This window comes from Psammomys obesus, unplaced genomic scaffold (assembly GCF_907164565.1).
Source record: "Psammomys obesus unplaced genomic scaffold, mPsaObe1.curated_primary_1811, whole genome shotgun sequence".
Lineage (NCBI taxonomy): Eukaryota > Metazoa > Chordata > Mammalia > Rodentia > Muridae > Psammomys > Psammomys obesus.
In genome coordinates this window covers 42,516,566-42,534,768 of record NW_026585895.1, presented here as the reverse complement: position 1 = coordinate 42,534,768, position 18,203 = coordinate 42,516,566, and the positions used below count along the sequence as shown (strand labels likewise).

The 18,203-nt window shown below is 39.3% G+C and overlaps 1 non-coding gene across 1 annotated transcript; it reads left to right on the top strand.

Moving 5' to 3' along the window:
• Window positions 1–10,913: 10,913 nt before the first annotated feature.
• LOC129671813 (U6 spliceosomal RNA) lies at window positions 10,914–11,019 on the top strand. Its single transcript, XR_008719403.1, has one exon. It is a non-coding gene; the product is annotated as a U6 spliceosomal RNA (small nuclear RNA).
• Window positions 11,020–18,203: the final 7,184 nt, after the last annotated feature.

The following is an 18,203-nucleotide window of genomic DNA, read 5'->3' as shown; positions in this document are numbered from 1 at the left end:
GATGATGAGAGTAGTAGAAAAATACTTGTCTGTTTAGGGTCAAGACCTCAAACCTAAGCATTTTGCTTCTTACCCTTGACACCCAGTTCATTCATTCATATATACATATATATGAATATTAATATATATGAATAATATAAGAAAGAATGACATATATGTCTGTGTATAATTCATTTTTCTTTTTATTTATTGAAAATAGAATATTTTCTCTTACAATACATGCTAATGATAGTTCTCCTTCCTCTACTCTTCCCAGTTTCTCCCTACATCTCAATCCATACCATTTCTGTTTCTCATTAGAAAAGAACATGCTTCCAAAAGATTAAAAAACAAACATAACTACATAAACATAAAATAAAGCAAAAATCATCACATCTAGGCTGGAGAAGGCAACTCGACAGAAGGGAAAGTGTCCCAAGAACAGGTAGAAGAATCAGAGACCCACTTGTTAACACACTCTGGAGTCTAACAAACATACTAAGCTGAAAGGTATAACATATATGCAGAGGACCTGGTGTACAGCCATGTAGGCTCTGTGCTTGCTTCTTTAGTTTCTGTGAGTTTATATGAGCCTTACTGAAATGAGCCAGAGGGGCATTGTTCTTCTGATGTTCTCCAACCCCTCTGGCTCTTATAACATTTGGAAGAGGAGGCAGAAATATTATAAGAGCCAGAGCGGTGGAGAACTACCTCCTCTTCCAAAGAGTTTGCTGAGATCTGAAAGGAAAGATTTGATGGAGAAATCCCATCAAATCCCATCCCATGTGTTACAAGAACTCTCTATTAGTATAATGTATGGCTATGCCTCTCTGCATCTGCTCCCATCTGATTTATGATTATAGCAGAATATTATTTTGAGTCATTATTAACTGATACTATTTTTCCCCCAGTCCTTGATTTCCCATCTTTGTGCACAGGTGAGTGTGGAGGTCAGAAGTTGGCCTCTAGTGTTTGCCTGGAGCCATCTGCCTTGCTTGAGTCAGGATCTCACCTGGACAGGAACCCCAGGGGACTTTCTAAATAGGCTAGGCTGGCTAGCCTAATTATGTATCTATATACCATCATTATTTTAGAGTACTGCACTATTTACTGTATCTTAGATTTCATATGAACTTCTATGTAGAATCATTTTTACTGACCTTAACGAATCTGAAACATATCCTCCTCTCTTCTGTCCTCCTCTCTTCCTGAAAGTCTGCATTTTCCCATTATTTTTAAAATTATTTTTATTAATTAGTTTATTCACTTTGTATCCCCCCTGTACCTCCCTCCCTCTTCCCCTCCTAATCCCATCCTTCCTCTTTCCCACCCATGTCCTTCTCCCAGTCCACTGAAAAGGGAGGTCCTCCTCCCCTTCCCTCTGACCCTAGTCTATCAAGTCTCATCAGGAGTAGTTGCATTGTCTTTTTCTGTGGCCTGGTACGGGGGAGTTGATCAAAGAGCAGGCCAATCAGTTCCTGTCAGAGACAGTCCCTGTCCCCATTACTATGTAGGCCACTTGGCTACTGAACTGTCATAGGCTACCTCTGTGCAGGGGTTCCAGGCCATCTCCACGAGTGGTCCTTGGCTGGAGTATCAGTTTCAGAAAAGACCCCTGTGCCCAGACTTTTAGCATCTGTCACTGTCCTTGTGGAGCTCCTGTCCTCTCCAGGTCTTACTATCTCCCACTTCTTCCGTAAGATTCCCTGTTCTCTGCCCAAAGTTTGGCTATGAGTCTCAACATCTGTCTTGATACCCTGCAGGGTAGAGCCTTTCAGAGGCCCTCTGTGGTAGGCTCCTCTCCCCTTTCCCTGTTTTCTCCCTTCTCTGATGTCCATCCTCTTTGCCTTTCTGAATGGGGATTGAGCATCTTAGCTAGAGTCCTCCTTCCTGATTAGCTTCCTTAGGTGTATAGATTTTAGTATGTTTATCCTATATTATATGTCTAGTATCCACTTGTGAGTGAGTACATACCGTGTGTGTCTTTCTGCTTCTGGGATAGCTCACTCAGGATGATCTTTTCCAGTTCACACTATTTACCTGCAAATTTAATGATTTTTTTGTTTTTTTTTTTATCGCTGAGTAATATTCCATTGTGTAAATGTACCACAATTTCTGTATCCATTCCTCAACTGAGGGGCATCTGGGCTGTTTCCAGCTTCTGGCTTTACAAATAAAGCTCCTACAAACATGGTTGAGCAGATGTCATTGTTGTATATACTTGAACACCTTTTGAATATATGCCTAGCAGTGGTATAGCCGGATCTTGAGCAAGTGCTATTCCTAATTGTCTGAAAGCGCCAGATTGATTTCCAAAGTGGTTGTATAAGTTTACATTCCCACCAGCAGTGGAGGAGGGCTCCCCAGCATGTGTTGTCACTTGAGTTATTCATCTTAGCCATTCTGATGTGTGTAAGGTGAACTCTCAGGGTTGTTTTGATTTGCCTTTCCCTAATGACTAAGGTATTGAACATTTAAAAACAGACACATTAAATCGGTTAGAAGAAAAAGTGGGGCAGAGTCTAGAACTCATTGGCACAGAAGACAACTTCCTGAACAGAACACCAACAGCACAGGCTCTAAGAGCAACAATCAATAAATGGGACCTCATGAAACTGAAAAGCTTCTGTAAAGCAAAGGACACCGTCATCACAACAAAACGACAGGCTATAGACTGGGAAAGGATCTTCACCAACTCTATATCTGACAGAGGGCTGATATCCAGATATAAAAAAAACTCAAGAAGTTAAAAAGCAATAAAGCAAGTAATCCAATTAAAAAATGGGGTTCGGAGCTAAACAGAGAATTCTCTGTAGAGGAATATCGAAAGGCAGATACTATTTTTTTAAAGATCAGTAGAGTTTGGTTTTACTGTAGGTTTCTGGGTATCTAGTTTCTGGTTTTTGGTCACCCAAGCAGTGTTGGGTATAGGTTCTGTCTCATGGAGTTGGCCTTCAGACATTGTCTACTCCTACAAATTATGCGGTCTAGCACAGTGGTTGTTAACCGTACTAATGCTGTGCCCCGTTAATAAAGTTTCTCATGTTGTGGTCATCTCTAGCTATTTTAGTGGTCACCTCCAAATTTATTTTTGTTGTTGCTCCATACCTGCAATTTTCCTACTTTTGTAAATTGTAATGTCAATATCTGTGTTTTTCAATGTTCTTAAGCTACCCCAAGTAAAAAGGTTGTGTGACCCCCCAAAAGGGACATGACCAATAAGGTGAGAACTGCTGTTCTACCATATCTTCCAATGAGTATAGATTGGATTGTAGGGCAATTTTTTTTTTTTTTTTTTTTTTTTTTTGTGGCTGGGTTGGTGTTTATGTTCCTCTTTTTGTAGCCTGCAGAGTATCTTTTCACACTAGAGACACTAGGGGTAAAGGCTCCATGTAGACACCAGGTCATCTTCTTCATGTTAAATGAGTTTTGTGGGTATTGTTCTCAGCAATGGAGACCGCAGCTGTCATTTTCTGAGAGCAACTCATTGACTTAGCTATAGCCTTGGTTGTTTGGGATTTCCAGAAGACCCAAGGGCCAACAACTCAACTGAATAAATGCAACCCAGTACTGCTGCTAGAAGCCTTGTTTATTGATAAGAGATGGTCAGCTGAGACTCCATAACCCTCATTATTAAGAAACCTCATAAGGATAACCTTCATATATTTTAAAAAATTTCCACTGTACTAGGTTTCTATTTTATCCCAGAAATGCCCATCCATTCTGTCCCTCCCACATTCCCATGGAATGAAGAGGGAAACAAGGGTGGGGATCAGATATGGGGAAAATGGGGATGGGAGGTGAGAAGGCTGGGAATAAGAAGGGAAACTGATGGGGGCCTCCTCCTTGTCAAGGTGGAGGCCTATGACAGGGTAGGCTCCTGGGAAGATACGGGTGTGGCTCCGGCTGAGACTCAGTTAGGGACATATAGACTGAAGTGACCACCTCTCAGCCAGGCAGGACTGGTGGAAAACGGGGAACAACAACCCCTCTATAAAACCTTTGATCCGGAAGGGAGCCAAGATGGCGGCACCAGGAGAACACCGTGTCTGAGAAGCAGGACAACACACTCCGAGCAGCGACCAGGAGACTGAACTCTGGGCCCTAAAAGAACAGCGATCGATCATGTTTCCCAGGTGAGGGGAGGCTCCCACGGCGTGGGAATCCGTCCGGTCCACTCTCGGCTGCCCAGCCAGAACCCGGAAGAGAACTTGGCTAACGCAGGCTTTGGGTCTCCGGGCAGGTGCTGCAAGCCTGCTTGTCCCGATCAGTTGCCCAAGCTGATTGGTGGGCACATGGGTGCCTGAGGCTGGGAGTCCCAGTCGCAAAAAAACCCAACAGGGAAGGAAAGTTGCCAGACTGGTCACCGATCACCCAGTCTTTCCCTAGAAGGTCTCTCCGACCTCGGCGGGTACCTGCCACCATCACAATTGAGCTCCTGCCGTGCACGGATCTCAGCTGTACGCCCAGCTCAAAATCCCTACTCCCTCTTGGGAGGAGGCAGGAGGCATCCAGCAGAATCTGCCACAGACCACATTGTCTGTACCCCAACCCAAGATCGGGGCTGAGAAAACCCAATCCTTTCGGGCACTCCCCCAAACGCTGCCATAACCCTGCTGCAGTGGAGTGGAAGGATAAAGAGGCACACAGCGGCTTCACAGTGCTGGAACTCCAGTGCTGCCGGCCGCTCCTAGCAAAGAAACTACAGCTCAGGATCTGGGACTGTGGTCATCCTACACGTCCTGAGATTATCCTGGGTCCAGCGCAATAAGGTCTAGCAGCAAGTTCTATCACCGGCGCCCCCCAACCCCCCCCCCCCACGGCAGAGAAACGTTGCCAGCTCAGGATCCGACTGAGAAGCCCCAACCCCTGCTGGCACTCCCCTGAGAGCACCTCCATAAGCTTGACCTAGCAGAGGAGAAGGTCAGAGGGGAAGGACAGAGAGGCAGCCTGCCAAGGACACAGCACCCTCTCTCCAGCGGCCCCTAGCAGAGAAACCCAAGCTCTGGATCTGAAGACACTCAACCCTACCCGGTACTCTCTTGGGATCAGCAAACATAGATTCTACCGCTAGGCTGCTTCTGGCAGAGAGATCTAGGCCCGGGATCTGGGATTGAGTACATTCACCCTAACTCTTTTCCGTGCCACCCAGGGACCAGTCAACATAACCCCTCCTGGCAGAGGGAAAGGAAAAAGAAGCAGCACACAGGAAAGGTGGACACTGAGTTCTGCGGCCACAGGGTCACAGAGCTGACTGATAGCCTACCCGTGCACTTCCGCAGCAGGACCAAAACAGAGAGTAGTGAGCAAAGGGAACCTCTGTGCATTCCAACTGGTCCTGCAAGAGAGTGAGTGAGCCTTCTAGGGAGAGATTGCCCCAGACCCAGGGCCTCTCCACAGAAGCAACCAGACGAGATCCCTGGCACCCACACTCCTAGTGTGGGCATCAGAGGGATTCTTGGGATAGCGACCCCAACAGTGAAGCCTCTGCCTTGTGGGTCCACCAGGGTAATCCTGCGTAATAGAACTGCGTAATAGTGGCTTGCAGGCCACTGCAATAGTCAGAGAATCCGTGCATGCACACTGCGCCCGCTAAAAGCGCACTCGAATAGCGCCAGCGTCACATTCCTTACTTAGGCAAAACTGAAAACAAAGTGCACACTCCCAAAGCAGTGAACCTCTCCCATCTTCCTGAAAAAACAGTCCAGAAAACCGAAAGAGAGGATCATAGCCCAAACTACAATCTCGAGGAACAACCAGTGAGGATTATAAATAACCAGATGGCTAGAGGCAGATGTAAGAACACTCCCAACAAAAATCAGGACACAATGACCTCACCAGCAACCCCACAAAACAATGGACACTTCAATTCACTAGATATACAAGAAAACGACCTCAAAACTATGTTTCTCCAGCTACTAGAGGCCCATAGAGATGAAATGAACAAAGCCCTCAGAGAAATAACCAAAGAAATCGAGACTAACCAAGAGGAAACAAATCGTGCTCTCAGAGGAATGACCACAAAAATTGAGGCAAACAGAGAAGAAATGCACAAAGCTCTCAAAGAAATGTCCACACAAATGAAGGCAAATAAAGAAGAAATAAACAAAGCTCTCATAGAAATACAGGCAAGTATACCCAAAGAAGTAGAGGCACAATTAGTGATACATAGAGAGGAAACGGACAAAAAAATAGAAGCTATCATTGAAAAGCAGGAGTCCACATTCAAACAGATGAACGAAATGGTGCAAGACATGAAAACAGAATTAGAATCAATAAAGAAAACACAAATAGAGAAAAACCAGGAGCTGGAGAACATAGAGAAAAGATCAGGCACTACAAAGGTAAGCATCACCAACAGAATACAAGAGATGGAAGAAAGAATCTCAGGAGCCGAAGATACACTTGCGGAAATTGACACGTCTCTCAAAAAATAAAATCAGAAAAGTTCCAAACACAAAACATCCAAGAAATCAAGGACACCATGAAAAGACAAAACCTAAGAATAATAGGAGTAGAAGAAAAAGAAGACATCAGGCTCAAAGGTCCGGAAAATATGTTCAAGAAAATTATAGAAGAAAACTTTCCCAACTTAAAGAAGGAGATGGCCATAAACATACAAGAGGCCTACAGAACACCAAGTAGACTAGACCAGAAACGAAATTCTTCACGTCACATCATAGTCAAAACACTGAACCTACAAAACAAAGAAAAAATTCTAAAAGCAGCAAGGGAAAAAGGCCAAGTAACATATGAAGGTAGACCTATCAGAATCACACCAGATTTCTCAACAGAAACTATGAAAGCCAGAAGGGCCTGGACAGAAATCATACAGTCCTTAAGGGACCACAGATTCCAACCCAGACTACTATACCCAGCAAAACTTTCAATCAACATAGACAAAGAATTCAAGATATTCCAAGACAAAACCAAATTTAAACAATATCTACATAGTAACCCAGCTCTACAGAAGTTACTAGAAGGGAAACTCCAAACCAAAGAAAACAACTACATCGAAGGAAACAGAGGAAATAGATAACTACACAACAAAAAAAAAACAAAAGACAAGCAATGAAACTCAGTGACACCACCAACACCACATCTAAAGTAAGTAACAATTGTTGGTCACTAGTTTCTATCAACATCAACGGACTCAACTCCCCAATTAAAAGACACAGACTAACAGAATGGTTGCAGAAACAGGATCCATCATTCTGTTGCATCCAAGAAACACACCTATGCAACAAAGATAAACACTACCTCAGAGTAAAGGGCTGGAAAAATGTCTTTCAAGCAAATGGTTCCAGAAAACAAGCGGGAGTAGCCATCCTAATATCTAATAAAATAGACTTTCAACCCAAGTTAATCAAAAAAGATAAGGACGGCCACTATATTCTCATCAAAGGAAAAATCCACCAAGAGGACATCACAATTTTGAATATCTATGCCCCAAATACAAGAGCACCTACATTCGTAAATGAAACAATATTAAAGCTTAAATCACACAATGATCCTAAAACCCTAATAGGGGGAGACTTCAACACTCCACTCTCACCAAGGGACAGATCAACTAGACAGAAAACAAATAGGGAAATAAAAACACTTACAGAGACCCTAAATCAAATGGACCTAATAGATGTCTACAGATCTTTTCATCCAAACTCAAAAGAGTATACCTTCTTTTCAGCACCACATGGAACCTTCTCCAAAATAGACCATATAGTTGGTCATAAAGAAAGCCTCAACAGATACAAAAAGATTGAAATAATCCCTTGTATTCTATCTGACCACCATGGACTTAAGCTGGACCTCAACAACAACAGAAATAACAAACTGCCTACACGTACATGGAAACTGAACAACCTGTTACTCAACGACAGCTGGGTTAAGGAAGAAATAAAGAAAGAAATTAAAGACTTCCTAGAATTCAATGAAAATGAAGGCACAACATACCCAAATTTATGGGACACACTGAAAGCAGTGCTCAGGGGAAAATTTATAGCACTAAGTGCCTGTAAGAAGAAATTCGTAACAGCACATACAAACAACTTAATGGCCCAACTGAAAACCCTAGAAAAAAAAGAAGCAGATACACCCAAGAGGAGCAGAAGGCTGGAAATAATCAAACTCAGGGCTGAAATCAATCAATTAGAAACAAATAGAACTATTCAAAGAATCAATGAAACAAAAAGCTGGTTCTTTGAGAAAATCAACAAGATAGACAAACCCTTAGCCAAACTAACTAAAAAGCAGAGAGAATCTATCCAAATCAACAAAATCAGAGATGAAAAGGGTGACATAACTACAGACACAGAGGAAATTCAAACAATCATTAGGTCATACTACAAAAGCCTATATGCTACAAAATTTGAAAATCTAAATGAAATGGACAATTTTCTTGATAGATTCCATCTTCCAACATTAAGTCAAGATCAGGTAGAAAGACTGAACAGCCCTATATCCCCCAAGGAAATTGAAGCAGTCATTCACAGTCTCCCCTCCAAAAAAAGCCCTGGGCCAGATGGTTTCAGCGCGGAATTCTACCAGACCTTCAAAGAAGTGCTAACACCAATTCTTCTCAAACTATTCCACAAAATAGAAACAGAAGGTACATTACCAAACTCATTCTATGAAGCAACAGTCACTCTGATACCTAAACCACACAAAGAGTAGTATTCTATTATGTGAATAAAACACAATTTCTTTATCCATTCTTATGTTGAGGGACATCGAGGTTGTTTCCAGTTTCTTGGTATTACAAATAAAGCTGCTATGAACATAGTTGAGGAAATGTCCTTGTTTGTTTTTTTTTTTTTTTTGGTGGAGCATCTTCTGGGTATATGCTTAGGAGTGGTAGAGCTGGTCTTGAGGTAGAACTATTCCCAGTGTTCTGAGAAAACACCAGATTGATTCCCAGAGAGGTTGTACAAGTTTGCATCTGGTTATCTGGAGGTAATATCTATCATTATTGCTAAGGTGTGTTTCTTATATGAAACAGAATGATGAGTCTTGTTTAAGCATCCATTAAACTTGTGTAACTTGTGTCTTTTTATTGGGTACTTGAGACCATTGATGTTGAGAAATATTCCTGACCAGTTGTTACTTTATGTTATTTTGATGTTGGTGGTGGTAGAGTGTGTGTGCTCCCTTGCTTTCTTTTGGTTTTGCGGCTGTGGGGTTATTTGCTTCCTGTGTTTTCCTGGGTGTATTTAGCTTCCTTGGGTTGGAGTTTTCTCCCTAGTATTTTCTGTAGGCTGGGTTTGTGGCTGGGTACTATTTAAACTCAGTTTTGTCATAGAATGTCTTTTTTTTCTTTTTTTTAATCTATGTTGACTGAAAGTTTTCCTGGAATTGAAAGTTTATGTCTAGGTTGACATCTGTGCTTAGTTTTCTGCTTGACATTTGTCCAGGCCTTTCTGGCTTTCATAGTCTCTGCTGAGAAGTCAGATGTAGTTCTGATGGGTTTGCCTATATATATTACTTGGCCTTTTTCCCATGCAGCCTTTAATATTCTTTTTGTTGTTGTTGTTCTGTACTTTCTGTGTTTTGATCATTATGTTACGGGAGGATTTTCTTTTCTGGTACAGTCTAGTTGGTGTTCTGTAGGCTTCTTGTATGTTTATAGGCATTTGTTTCTTTAAGTTGGGGGAGTTTTCTTATATGATTTTGTTGAAAATATTTCTGGGTCTTTGTGTTTGGAGTCTTCTTCTATTTCTACTATTCTTAAGTTAGGTCTTTTCACATTAACTCAGATTTCTTAGATGTTTTGTGTCAGGAGGTTTTTAGATTTAACATTTTCTTTGACTGACATACCAATTTCTTCAGTTGTATCTTCTACACCTGAGATTCTCTCTTCCATCTCCTATATTCTGTTTTGGTGGTTGTGTCTGTAGTTTCTGTTCTCTCCCCTGGATTTTCTATGTTCAGGATTGTCTCAGACTGTGTTTTCTTTATTGCTTCTATTTCCATTTTTAGGTCCTGGACAGTTTTTTTTTTTTTTTAATTTCCTTCTTGTGTTTGGTTATATTTGCTTGTATTTCTTTAAGGGATTTACTCAGTTGCTTCATCTCTTTGATTGTGTTTTCCTGTGTTTCTTTAAGGGATTAGTTCAATTCCTTCACCTGTTTGGCTGTATTTTCCTGCAGTTCTTTAAGGAATATTTTTTTTTTCTTTTAAGACCTCTATCATTTTCATAACCTCAGATTAATATTGTTTTCCTGTGTTTCCATTGTGATAGTATGCCCAGGACTTGCTGTGGTAGGATAGCTGGGTTTTGGTGGTGTCATATGTCCCTGGTTTTCGTTGGTGGTGTTCTTATGCTGACCTCTAGCCATTTCGTTGTCTCTGTTATTAGCATACTTGGTGGTCTCTGTGGTCACAGGTCTCTGTTGTTGTAGGTAGACCTCATAATCCCAGATGGCCGCAGTCCTGTGGTTTTTCTGCTGTTTCCTGATCCTTGCTGGTCTCAAGGGCCTCAGATTGGGCTGGGCCATGTGAAATGGTGCAGGCTGGGGAAATGCTGCTGCCTGATCAGTGCTGGGTTTGGGGTAGCAGATCGGGGTAGGGCCCGAAAAATGATGCAGGCAGTGAAATTGGTGTGTGGGTTACACAGAGGAAGTGGAGCACAGTGGGCCCTGGGCAGACCTGGCCACTGTTGTTGGCAGGCCAGTAGATGGTGGGGGGGCTTCTTACTTGCTGCTCCCTTTTCTGTGCTGGTATCCTGAAGTGTAAAGTTCTACACATAGTTTCACAGCTTCAAAGTTGCTGTTTTAAGTATATAGAAGTTTACTGAAATATATATAGTTTGGGACTAGGCAAACTAGTGTCTGTTAATCCAACTTGATGGAGTTTTTTATTTTTAAGTTCATTGCAATAAGGTAGTGAAAAAAACAGAGGAATTTAAGATATAATCCCATTCTTAGGTTTATTTATGCATGATAAAGAATATAGCACACATGCTTAAATTGAACTATACAGAGAAGACTAGCATGGCCCCTGCATAAGGATGACATGCAACTATGTGGAGCATTCCTTATTTCTTCTTTCTTTCAATAAAACATTTAAAATGACTTTAAAAAAATACAGCAGGCAATAGTATTACCTAGTTTCTTGTTCCTGTGTGTGTGTATGTATGCATGTGTGTGTGTGTGTGTGACTGTGTCAAGTGTACATACATGTAGGCATGCTGGTATATATATGTATGTATGTACATATGTACATATAGTATGTGTGTATCTGCATGTATTTTTGTGTATATGTATGTATATGCATGTTTGTATGTTTGCATCTGTGTGCGTGTTTCCTTTTGGAAATATTGACACTTTTTAATTGTAAGGTGCCCACTTATCTTAGAATCAATTCTGAAACTCTGTTAACATTTTGATAATCGATTATAACCTTTGAAATCAGTGGTGTCATGGTTTTCTAGACTATTTTATGGATGTTCTCTAAAGGTAAGAATGGGAAGAGTTAGATTACAATAAATCCTGATTATGAGTAGAAGGATTCAGTATAGCTTCATTTATTCTGCTGCTAAACAAGATAGATAAAAAGCTCTCTTTTAATTTACATGCTATGTCATTTAAAAAGTAAATAGAAATGGCATGACTATTTTATACATTTCATGAATTGGACAACACTGTAAAAGAAAGAATTTTCAAATTATTTATTGAAAATGATTGACTTGTTGGGCTTTTAGTGTTGTATGATCAGTTGATTTAATAACTTCACTTCTCAGGTGTGGCTGAAGAAAAGATGTTTTTATGATAATGTAAATATTTATAGGGAGTTTGTTCAATGATCTGATTTCAGAGAAAATAAAAGATACCACTTATAATGACACAAACAGCAATTAGAAAGATCTATATTTTTTCATAACAGTTTTTAATAAAATGATAGCAAGTAGTACTTGCAGTTCCCAGAAAGAAAGCTGAACCCGCATTACATATTCTAAAAGGTGAAGTTAACTTATAAGATTCTTAATGATTATTAAGAGTGGGGATGCTATACATATAAAGACAAATTATCTTGAGCTTTCTTAGTCTTTTAATAATCATTAGGAGCTGGGGAGATTGTTCAGGAGTTAGGTGGTCCCATATTCAATTCCCAGAAACAGACATAAAGGTTTCACAACCATTTGTAACTCCAGTTTCAGATGGTCTTTTCTGACCTCTCAGATACCAGGAATGTACACTATGCGCCAACACACCTGCAGACAGAACACTGCAACACATTTAAAATTATAAAAATAATAAAATAATTTTTGGGCCACCTTTAGTTTTGTCCTAATATTCTTATGACTCAAAAGTAAATAATATTGGATTTTACAAAAGACTCTTAACTTCTACTGAGGCAAAGAGGCTAAGAATGTCATCAGATTCCACCTGGATCCCATAACAGAAATTTAGCTATTTTGCCACAACTCACCTACATGCTGTGTGTACCAGCACATTTGAAAACTGTTTTGGTTTGTGATCCTTTGTTCTGTTTTTACAAAAACTCCATGAAACTATTACCACATTGGAATACTGTATTTAGGGTAACCTGAATCCGTGTACCTGGGTTCCATTTACTCATAATTGGTTCCAGAATAAACAATAAACTATATTTTATTATCATTGAGATGAGAGCTTTGCTTTTGTGTTTGTGTGTCAACATTATCTACTTCTACCAGTAGATAATGAGTGAGTTACATAGAAATAATTTCTTCTCAGTAATTTGTGTGTATCTACCTATACATATACTTCCCATGGAAATAGGGGCTTTAGTAGAAATGGCATAAGTTAATTGAATTATTCTCTGTAAATTATGTATGCAAAAGGTAGAAGAAATGCTCTTCAACAAATCTATTTTGTGTGGTCTAGAATAGAAAAACAGCTTCACATAAGTCTTGACTTATCTAAAGATAATGGAGCTTTCTCAGATTTTTCTTTATGACTTCTTTGGTAAGACCTAACCACATGTGGATACACCCTTCTTTGGGGACAGAGTAGCATTGAGAAATAGCCTTCAACCTCTACTCAAGGGTGGATGAAAACCATCCCCAAGATTGCATGTGTGCACAATGGTCTCACTCAGGAAATGACCTTTTGAAGTCAGAAGTTCAAGTACCCTACACAGAACAAAACTCTCTCCTCAAAAAGAAACATGCTGCATGTATTGAGAGGCTTGAAGACCATTTCTACCCATATGGAAGGACCCTAAGGTTGCTCCTCACTATGCAATTAACAAGCAAGTTCTCCTCAAGACTTTTCCATACATTTTTCATGGAGCTTTAGGGCTTTTTACTGGTTATACATTAAAGGTTTCTATTTGTTTTATTTTGTTTTGCTAAGCTTCAATGCCGTAGCCTGTATTCACCAGATGGGAAGCCCTTTCTTATTCTCATCATAATTACTATGACCTATTCTATGTTTATATATTTTAGCTTAGTGATGAAAGTTTTTGATTTGTTATGAAAAGTTAAAAAGTTATTTTCTCCTTGATGCAAACCTTTGCTTCTGGATGAAGGCCTGTTGCACCTCAGCAAACTTAGCGACCTTCAAAATGGTTCTGAAAGCAACTGAGCTCTCTGAAGATAAAAAGAATGAGGGCATTGCTGGCATTCTGTTCTGCAAACCTTAGGGGTAAGTCCTTTGATGTTCAAATGAGAAGACCTTGAAATCCTTTTCTTTCTACTTTTAAAAAGTGTCCAGAAATTCTTTTTATAAATGCTGTACTCAATTTTCAGTATTAAATCTCTGGTATTTTGTATGAAAAAAAAGAAGATAAAGAACTTATTTGAATGTAAATATCTCAATTATATTTGTTTTTTATATCTTCACTGAGATATACTATCACAAAGTAAATGTATATGTGTATAGAATTCATTACATTGGAGACCTGAAATTATCTAGACAATTCAGTGTCAAAGAAACATTTGTTGATAAATCCCGTTACATTATCAATCAGAATTTGTTGTTTTAAAATACAAATAAAACTTTAACAATTTCTTTCATGGCATCTTATGGCTGTTAGGAAGTCACACATGAACTAAATGGCCTGACTGTGCATGTCTACTATTGTTCAAATATGTGTGATAACATGAAACTCCCACACATATATAGCAAACACTAGGCATGGTTTCTGGGTAAGTCTCATTTATGTTCCAAAGCATTTTAATCTTACTGGCTGTTGTGCTCAGTGTTGCTGGTATTTTTTAGTTGGATTGTCCATGGGTAGTTCCAGTCCAAACTCCTATGCATAAAACATTGTTAGGGCTTGACCTAAGGCACGGATTTTAGCAATTTGAAATTATGGACATATTGTTAAATAAGCCAATATACACAAAAGGTTGGAAAAGATGATGCAATCTACGTATATTTATCATGTGTTGTTTATCTATCATACAAAGAGGAAAAAATGTTGTCAACAAACTTGAAAAGCCTAAGAAACCTTCTATGTGTCATTTTAGTGTTTCTTCATAGTCTATATTTTCTTTATGTATATATGTTCTACATGTATATGTGTACATCATTAAGCCATATATAGCTCATTTGATTTTAACTATTATATGTATGACATAATAGTGTACACGAAGTTAGGTCATTGCGTTTTACCTACTTACTAAATTTTATTCAAAATTTAATTTTTCATCTATGCATAATGTCTTAGTTAGGAATTTATTGCTGTAAGAGACAATGACTATGTCATTTCTAATAAAGGAAAACAGCTAATCGGGGTTAGCTTACAGTTTCCAAGGTTTAGTCCATTTTCATTATCGTGGGCACCGTGGCAGCGTACAGACACGCATGGTGCTGGAGGAGCCAAGAGCCCCAGCTTGATCATCTGGCAGCAAGGAGAGACTATGCGTCACACTGAGCGTGGCTTGAGCATAGGAGATTTCAAGGCTTGACCCCACAGTGACACACTTCCTTCAAACGGCCACACCTCCTCATAGTGCCACACATGACACTATGAGGGTCATCCCCATTCAAACCATCACACTTTAAATTCTCTATACTCGTCCCTGTGTTTGTGATCACGGTAGAGTCAAGAACATCTTCCGGTTCATCTCAACCTGAACTAATTTACAAAGTGTTATGAGACATGAAAAGGAAAGCAAGACTTCAAAAATGTTTCTGCATGAGTATTCATGTATGCACATGTAATTGAGTATGCAGCTTTCACTGCATTAGTCAGGCCCAGGGCAAGTGTAGTTTATTTAATGGAAAAATGATCAGTGGTGTCTGAAAACTGGTTAATTATACTCAGATAAGAAGGGATTTATAAATATTAAACTATTAGTATACATTAATCAATTTCAAGTGAAAATAGAAATTTAAAATGTGTGTAAATAAATACATTCCATTCTTTCAGTTACGGTGTGATCACCTGTTGGCTTTGCCCTATTTGGTTGCTTCACCTTGCTGCTCTGAACTGCATATACATTGGTCACGTGTGTGGGGCAGAATTATGAGAGGAACTTGAACAGTTGATAGACCAGTCATAAAGAAAATATCCAGCAAAGAACTTACAGACTCCAAACATAAAAACATATATCATATGATTGAAATTTCAATGATTTTGTGTTATCTTTCAATCACAAGAATTTTATAAAATACTAAGGATGTGTTTGATTATCAATTTAAAATTAATCATTTAATTTTACTAATTTAATTAATCATCAATTAAACCTGTTTGCAGTTAGAATTAAGTTAGAAACCATTTTGTGTATTTATGTAGATATATCTCTTTCAAGTAAAGAAAATCTGTGAAACATCTATGGTATAAACGTGGGTGGATGTGATTCATGAATTCTAAGTGGGTACCCAAATCTATGCTGTAAATTTAATTTATACTTTGAAGAAATTGTTTTCATATCTCAATCTTTAGTCTGGTGTATATGGCATATGGGATGTTCTATCTTATACTTCTACTTGAGCTTGTGTTTTTCTTTTAATTTGTGGCATGCCAATCTGATTAGTTGCTACATAAATTTTGAAGACTATGCTTGGAGACATTTTTTAATTTATTTTTTGTTTATTACAATTTATTCACTTTGTATCCTAGCTGTAGCCTCCTTCCTCATCTCCACCCAATCCTGCCCTCAAGCCCTCATCTCCTCCCATGTCCCTCCCTCAGTCCACTGACAGAAAAGTTCCCCCTCCATCTGACCCTTGCCTATCAGGTCTCATGAGCACTGGCTGCATTGTCTTCCTCTGTGGCTGGTCCAGTTGTACTACACCCCAGGGGGAGGTAGGTGATCAAAGATCCTGCCAGCAAGTTCATGTCAGAGACAGGTCCTGCTCCCCTTACTCCGGGAACCCACTTGGACACTGGGCTGTCATGGGATACATCTGAGCAAGGGGTTTAGGGTATCTCCATGAATGGTCTTGGGTTGGAGTATCTGTCTTTGCAAAGACACCTAGGCCCAGATTTTTTTATTCTATTGTTCTCCTTTTGGACCTCCTGTCCTCTCCAGGTCTATCTATCTCCCCCTTCTTTCTTAAGATTCCCTGCACTCTGCCCAAAGTTTGGTTATGAGTCTCAGCGTCTGCTTTGATACCTTGCTGGGTAGAGTCTTTCAGAGGCCTGCTGTGGTAGGCTGTTATCTTGTTCCCTGTTTTCTCACTCTTCTAATGTCTATACCATTTGCTTTTTGAGTGAGGATTGAGCAACTTACCTAAGGTCCTCTTGTTTATCTTCTTTAGGAGTATAGATTTTAGTATGTTTATCCTATATTATATGTCTAATATCCACCTACAAGTGAGTATATACCATATGTGTCTTTCTGCTTCTGGGTCACCTCACTCAGGATAATCTTTTCTAGGTTATACCATTTACCTGTAAATTTCATGATTTCCTTTTTTTGAAATGCTAGGTAGAATTCCATTGTGTAAATGTACCACAATTTCTGTATCCATTCCTCTGTTGAGGGACATCTGGGTTGATTCCAAATTCTGGCTATTATGAATCTATTACGAATAAAGCTGCTATGAACATAATTGAGCAAATGTTCTCATTGTGTGGTTGAGCATCTTTCGGATATATGCCCAGGTGTAGCAAAGCTGGGTCTTGAGGTAGTATTAATCCTAATTTTCTAAGAAAGCACCAGATTAATTTCAAAAATGATTGTACAAGGTTACATTCCAACCAGCAATGGAGGAGGGTTCCCCTTTCTCCACATCCTCTCCAGCATGTGTTCTCACTTGAGTTTTTGATATTATCCACTCTTATGGGTATGAGGTGAAATCTCAGGGTTGTTTTAATTTGCATTTCCCTAAGGACTAAGGACTTTGAACATTTCTTTAAGTGTTTTTCTGCCATTTGATATTCCTCTATTGAGAATATTCTGCTTAGATCTGTACCCTATTTTTAAAATTTTATTTATTTTTATTAATTATAGTTTATTCACTTTGTATCCTGTTGAACACTTAGATTAGTTGGGCACCATTTGTTGTGGGTATTAATATTTACTATAGATATATCTTTTAGTTAAGCAGTGGTTATTCCTAAACCAGCTGTATACCCAAATCACCACACAGACCCTGGGATTTATTTCATTACCTAGATCACAATGCTGGGCAATAGTTTTTCTATCCTAAACCTCCAAGCCCACATTTTCCTACCATTCAGATTTCACCCATTATACTTACTTTTAGTCATATCTAAGATCCAGTCCATTTCTTCACGAGGTTCCAAGACCTCTCCTTCAGATTCTCTTCTCCTCCTTTCTCACTTGGTTCCTTCTCCTCCTCTCTCTGGCCCAGGATGTCCCACCCTATCCTCTCCATTGCTTAGCATAGGGGCTGGTTGTTTAATTGACAATATAGAGAACAAATAGTGGCATGTTTACACAAACTTGAGACAGGTAATTCTTGGAATAAGCACCACAGTGCAATGTCCTGATTGAAACCCAATAGTGTGGGAGAGAGATCAGCATTTGAATGAAAAAAGTATAAATTGTATGCATTCCAAAAGAACATTATTCCAAAATTTCCCCCTTTAAGTTCAATATAGGACACCTTTTCTTTCAATATAATAATAATTATAAAATTATGAAAACTATTAATTAAATTCTACATGTGCACTTAGCAACTTAGGATAAAGTATCTGATTATCCTATCTATCTTGACAAGTTTAGAGTTCTATACCTAAATTAACTTTTATCCTTATCGGTATTATTTACATGAAAGCATTTTCTTAAATTCTAAACAACTGAAGCTTAATTGTGGAACTATAAC